The sequence below is a fragment of the Patiria miniata genome, unplaced genomic scaffold (assembly GCF_015706575.1).
Source record: "Patiria miniata isolate m_02_andy unplaced genomic scaffold, ASM1570657v1 HiC_scaffold_10, whole genome shotgun sequence".
Taxonomy (NCBI): Eukaryota; Metazoa; Echinodermata; class Asteroidea; order Valvatida; family Asterinidae; genus Patiria; species Patiria miniata.
The window spans coordinates 2,093,767-2,100,928 of NW_024037048.1; positions in this window are offsets into that span (position 1 = coordinate 2,093,767).

Consider the following 7,162-nt stretch of genomic DNA (forward strand, 5'->3'; position numbering starts at 1 on the left):
TCAAGTTCATATTTTGCAATTTTCCATATGTGCAACATCATGTTCGGAAGTACAAATTAGATGGATCTAGTTTACAACAAGTGCATGTACCGTACCGTATACCGTATGGTATATATTTTAGTTGATAGAATACACTGCTAAACTACTTGTGTGGCAATTTGAATACAGAGTTTACATAAAAGTTAATATGTTAGTATATTTTCTGCCTGCAAATAAGCTAACAGGACAATAATACTAAAGCAAATCCATAAAATGTGAGAAAAGTTGAGATGTCAACAAAGTGTAACGTCCGAAACACAGCAAGGGACACAGGTAGGAAAATTATCTGCCAATGTACTTTTTTCAAATTTATTTGTCATATAACCATAGTGTATCCTCCATTGTCTACATGCAATAAGTTTGACCCAAGAAAACCCTATTCTTCCGGACCGAACAAAAACTTTAAATGGTGAAACCCGGTATTTTAGGCTATTTTTGACTTGTAAAAACACAATTTTTGCAATGTAAAAACGTAATTTTTTTGTGATAGAAACTCAAAACTTAGCATAAATAATCTCTGAACCATGCTCTTAACATTAACATTCACTGCTAAAGTAGTTGGTAAGGGATGAGTTCAATATCACCATTTTGAGATATGTAACAGTTTGTAGTAAAATGTACAAATGTTGTTATGTTAATGGATGTTTCATAAGTTCAGAGTTAGATTTAAGCTCAGGCTTTTACATTTCTTATAAATAAAACTAGTTTTGAAGCCTGCTGACATATTTTCATTATTTACCCTCTTGGTTGACACAAATTAGACCGGGAGCTACATGTAGGTTGAGTTTAATTAACAATATGAGCACAAAAGGTTTGATGGTACCAATCGATTGCCCGTCAGGGGGTAGTTCTGAAATGGCCATTCTTAAGTTGCCCTAGGTCAGATGGGGGTCAGGGGACCATGGTCAAGTGTCCAAAATTTCGAGTTTGATTAACATGTCTCGCACAAGTGCTGTTTTTGGACTTAAGTGTTGAGATTGACCCCCTGATACCAAAAATGCTACTCAAGAATGGAAAAAAGTTGGATAAAGTTACTTAAGAATGAGTTAAAGATTGCATGTTTCTATATACATGTATACTGTATACAAATGTACACGTATATGTCCTGGCCAATAGTAGAGCTCCTTATTATGCCCATTCAGTGATGTAGTGCCTTGATGCTGGGCCTTGGCCTTAAGGCTGCCTTAAGGCTGGATTTTAGGGCCTTGGCCTTGAGGCTTGAGGGCAAAAGCCTTGGCCTTGGCCTTGGCCTTGGCCTTGGCCTTGAGGGATCACGGCCTTGCAATTTTGAGTCAAGGCTCTTTAAGGCCCATAGATTTTTGCATTTTCCAGATAAATCTGTTCGAAATTTTGCTGTTACCATTTTCATCGTATTACCATGGAGGAGGGAAACCCCTTGTAGATTTGTGTGTTGGGCACACTCCCACTTTTATAGCATCACATGTTGTTACCATTGTAGTAGATTTGCTGCAAAAATATTCTGTACACTTGTGGGGCTAATGAGATGATCACTTAAATTGCATACAATTATGGAATAGATATGATTGGTTGTACATGTATGTCTCTTGTTAAGTGCTAAATATTTGCATGTATCTGTTTTAGATAATGCTGATATTTCTGACCATGTTGGCCCAGCAAATAAAAATTTCCCAAATCAGTTTCTTGGATCCCCCTTTTGTTACACTCGGGAGAATTGTGCGTCAATATAGAAGTAAATCTTTATTTTGTTTTAGTTAAACCAAATTGAAGACCTGAACTTATACTTTAATAGATCTAATACAGTCATAAAACGGTGTATGCGAGCATGTTGATTGCAATTTAAGACATGTTGTTCTTCTTAATGGGCGATTCGTGATGATGTGTCATGTGACTATAATTAGTTCTATATCGGTGGTCATTTTATAAAACAGGGCCTTGGCCTTAGCCTTAGCCTTGAGGGTTAAGCCTTGGCCTTGGCCTCGAGGCTTGAAGGTCTAAGCCTTGGCCTTGGCCTTGAGGGTCAAAGCCTTGGCCTTGAAGGTTTAAGCCTTTGCTCCAACACTGTGCCCATTATTTTTGGCCAAAACCGTGCCCAAATTTGTGCTAAGAGCATGAAATACGGCGTGCAGATCCAAAACGGTCTGAGAATCATTTTAAGAGGTGGACCCAACTTAAAACCTGCTGATTTTGGGGCCGATTCTCTTGAAGGGGTGAAAGGAATAAAAACTCAGAAGATGTGTATTTATTCATTTCCCTTCTTTTTCCATGCCTTGAAATGAATTTGGACATGACATAAAACATTGTAGCATTCTAGCATCATATTTTCCGCCCAATTTGTGGGCGTGGCCTTAATGAGTAAAGGGGTGGTGTATACGAGTAGTTTAATCCAATTGTGACAAATATCGTGCATTTTCATGGCAAAACCATAAAAATTGGCAGGCATGGTTGAACTTAAAATGGGCTGAACATATCTTTACGAGAGGGATCCACTTTGGAATATGCCTACTGTGGGGGCAGAGCACAAACTCCAAAAAAAACCTGTTGATCTGCAGCATTCAGTGTTCATTATGTATAATTCAAATAGGCGTAGCATATGAAATAAAAAACATTCTAACGTTAAACCACTAGGTACTGTCACCCATTTGGTGGGCATGGCTTAAATTATAGGTGATTTATGGAAGCACCTTGATTCAAATGATGCCCAAATCATCATTTTGGTGGTAAAAACACACATTCTGCATTCGTTAACTATATCTTTTACAATAGACTATAAACCATGTCAATGGTATAACATTTTGCCCCTTTTGTGGTGCTACATTTTAAAGTACATGGTTGGAGAAGAATAGTATGCATACTGACTCAAAGTAATTTAATCTACTTCAATTAAATATTTCTGATTTAGGGCTTCTAGTATCCTGTGGCAGTATATTTACATTATATTACTTGTCAAGAGTCTACATACATAAATGCAGTCAGATTCCCGTCGTGGTTTACTTGATAATTCGTCACTGTCACCACGAAGTGACACTAACATCGAAAAATCAATATTTTACGATTAAGATTTTTTTTCTTTCTGATTTGTGATTAATTACACATAATCTATAACCTCAAGAAGTTACTAAACACATAGTTAATTAGTTTTGTCAAAACATTAATTAACATTCATAAATACCTAAGACAGTTTACGCATTCCTATTGGTCGAGAGCCCGTCACGTGGCCGGTCTTAAACGGATGATAAAGACATGGCTAGCTGGTCTTAAACACTTTTCCAGTGTCACAATAAAATGTGGACTCCTAAAAATCCAGTGCCTCTTATCGTTTCATTGGTTGAACGTTCACAATCCTCAAGTAGGCATGCGCAACACTACCAGGGAGTAAGAATTTTAAAGTTCTAAATTCAAAACGCAACGCGCCAGGTGCGTTCTGCGCGACATCGCGCAGAACATGATACGCGCGCGTCAATCTCCATAAAAGGGTTGTTTACATCTTACTTGCCAGCTGAACACTCCATTATTTTGCAAGAGGGATGTTTCAAAAAGCATAAAGTGAATTTGTTGAACAAAATCGGGATGTTTTGAACGAATTATATGATTTTTTCTTACCGAAAAGGTATTTATGAATGGGAATAAATATGTGCTCCGTCGGTATTTATCACTCTGTTTAAGACCACTTAGAGTCTGGGTGCTGATAATTACCCTCGCCTCCAGCTCGGGTAATTATCAGCACCCAGACTCTAAGTGGTCTTAAACAGAGTGATAAAAACCTCCGAAGCACACATTTATTCCCTTATTAATGAACATTTGCAACTTAATGAGTCAAAACCGGAAAATGCGTTTTCACGAAGTGTACCATTCTTTCGCGTGTAAAGTGCCTGCACACTACGCATCAAAAACGGGTTTTGTGTTTTCACGAAGTGACACAAATGTCACATGATATGCGCGACTCACATCTGGCGTTATCAGGAAGTAGCGCTAACCCATTAGCTAATACACATGGTTAGTGATACTTCGTGAAAACTCGAACACAGCGTAATCTGAATTTTGAGTTTTCACGAAGTGACCTTATGGTTAATTAGTTTGATAACTCATTAAAATTATTTGTTTTCAATAAAAATCATACATTAACGTGATATTATCAAGATCCCAGCATTCAGACAATGTAAAAAAATATGAATTTTGAGACTAACGATGTTCAGATCCCCGTTTCAAAACATTGCCAACTCAAATCGCTTGTATCTCGAAACACACATTTTCCACTCCCATCATTTGCAGCTATCCAAAAACTAACTGACGTAATTATTGTTGAAAAACATACTTGGTTGAAAGATAGTAAGGGGACTAAACTCCCTGTGAAATTATTCTTTCTGGCAAGCTGTCATTTTGAAGAAATCAGCAAAAGAAGGCCTTTCCAACGGTTCTTCTTAAGAAGCACCGTTGGAAATTTCCATTATCGAGTTTTATTCGGCGCAATTAGCGTTGACAAAATGAGTATGCGCGCGTCATGCGTGGCTGCTATAATTCGTCGGATCGGTGCGCAACATCCTGTAGCTGCAATCAGCTCAGTGAGAACGTGTCTCGGACGCTGAATTCAGGCCCAATTCCAAACATGATTCAGCAACTTTTGATTTCTAATCGACATCCTAGAATGTTGTTTTTCTCCAAATATACAGCTGAAGCTGAGCTGAAACTTAATCAGGTTCGTTGTTCAGCACCCTTCTATAGATTTAGAGCACTTCTGTTGCTTCCCAGCAGTCACTGACCGTCAGACTGACGTTGTATAATGGTTGTTTTATGGTCGCAACGTCGGATCAACCATACATAACCGAAAATCAACGTTGTTTTAGTCGACCAAAAGACGGCGTTGTCATTATAACGTCTGCCAGACGTTGCTTTAGTGTCGACAACTTAACGTCAGAATTTTACGTAACAACAACGTCGAAATATAGTTGGAATTTGGTCGGAAATATTACCAAACGTAATTTCAACCACGGTATGACGTTGTTTTGTCAATTAACGTCTATACAACGGACTGAAAAACAACGTTGTTTTATTGTTATTTTTGCGTTTCCCTTCGCGACGTCGCAATTATGTCATGTTTCCAACCAAGATATGACGTTTGCTTTCTAACGTCGTTTCAACAACTCAAAAACGACGTTGAATTGTGGTTGGCCGTCGGTTATAATATCCGACGTCGTACTTATGTCATGCTTTTGACTAAAATGCAACGTCTGTTTTTGAGGTTTTTTCAACGACTCAAAAAGTGACGTTGAATTATGGTCGGCTGTTTGGTTATAATATATGACGTCGTTGTTTGGTCATGTTTTTAACCATTATTTTACGTCCGTTTTCTAACGTCGTGTCAACGAATCAAACAATGACGTTGACTTCCGGTCGTTTGATGGTTAAAATATTTAACGTCATTATTAAGTCAAGGTTTTACCCAAACTATAACGACAGTTCTCTAAGGTCTTTTCAGCAACTCAAAAATGACGTTGGATTATGGTCAGCCGCTGGTTATTATATTTGACGTCATTTTTAAGTCATGTTTTCAACCATGATATTACGTTCGTTTTCTAACGTCTTTCCAATGACTCAAAATCGACGTTGTATTGTGGTTGGCTGTTAGTTATAATATCTGACGTCGTATGCCTTCAACCAAAACACAACGTCCATTATCTGACGTCATTTCAACATCTTACAAAGCGACGTTGAATTGTGGTCGGCTGCTGGTTATAATATTTGACGTCGTTATTAGGTCATGTTTTCAACCATGATATTACATCCGTTTTCTAACGTCATTTCAACGAATCAATTAACTACGTTGGTTCTTGGTCAGTGGATGGTTACAATATTTAACGTCATTGTTATGTCATGGTTTTACCCAAAATATAACGTCCGTTTTCTAACGTATTGTCAGCAACTCAACGTTGAATTGTGGTCGGCTGTTGGTTATTTACATTAAGTCGACAGTGTCATGGTTTCGACCAAAATATAACGTCTATTTTTCACTTTTATTCAGCAAATAAAAAAGTCATTAAACCGGAATGCATGTGCAACGTCGTAATTTCCAAACGAAATTATCGGATGCCTTTTTAATTTGAACGACTAAAAAAAAGACGTTGAATTATGGTCACCTAGCTGATGGTTATAAATTTGATGTCCAATCGTTAGCATCATTGTTTTAACCAAAATATATTGTCCATTTTGACGATTTTTCCACTTAGCCGCAGCGCGCGCCTATTATAATTACTTGGCCCAGAGCCAAGTGCCGCGCGCGCGAAAAAAAACGTACTATAGCCAAAACGTATTAGGCCTACACGTAAGCATATGTATGCCCTGTGTGTGACCTTGCATTCCAACGAACTCCACTGCTGTACGAGTCTGGCCAGTTTGAATCATCCTTTAAACCAACAGTCACAACTGAAGCAGCTTTGGGAAGAGACATATTGGCCAAAAATGAACAAGGTTTTGGCACCTTTTGTGCACAATATTGTCAAGATTCGGTTCTGCGATGGAGTACAGTTAACATTGGAGATGTTCCCACCCCTGATCTATAACTCCAAGTCAAGATACGACATCAATATGTATAGGACAAGCACAAGTCAAGATTTCGATTGAACCGCAAGCAAGATGATCTGATTTTACCATGTCTGAAAATGGTAAGTTTCAAACGCGAATGTTTCCGAGTTAGTGATTTGCAATTTCTTTGAAGGTCAATAGTTTGGAAATTGTATATTTATTATTATTATGTACCCTACTAGTCATGTCAGTTGTAACTTTAAAATTCCATCAAAATACCTTAACTTCATTGTAGAAAGTTATTAATGTTAGACTAGACATGTTGGATGCTATTGTCATTCCTTATCTTAAAAAGAAAGTTACACTAACGATGCCCTTTGTTTAAACATTGAAGATGTAGAAAATCCAAACTAATCAGCAGTCATGCTAGTTCTGCCTGCTTTCTATCATCATGTCCAATCTTTATTTAGGCCTAGGAAAAATGAGGTCATTCTAAAGCATATCTCATTATGAGACGACTTCCCACACGTACTGTGTTGATTGAAGATTTAGAATATTAAATTTATTGTGAATTTAACTGCCCCGCAACATATTCCGCATCCATCACTAACTCAAACGATCGAAA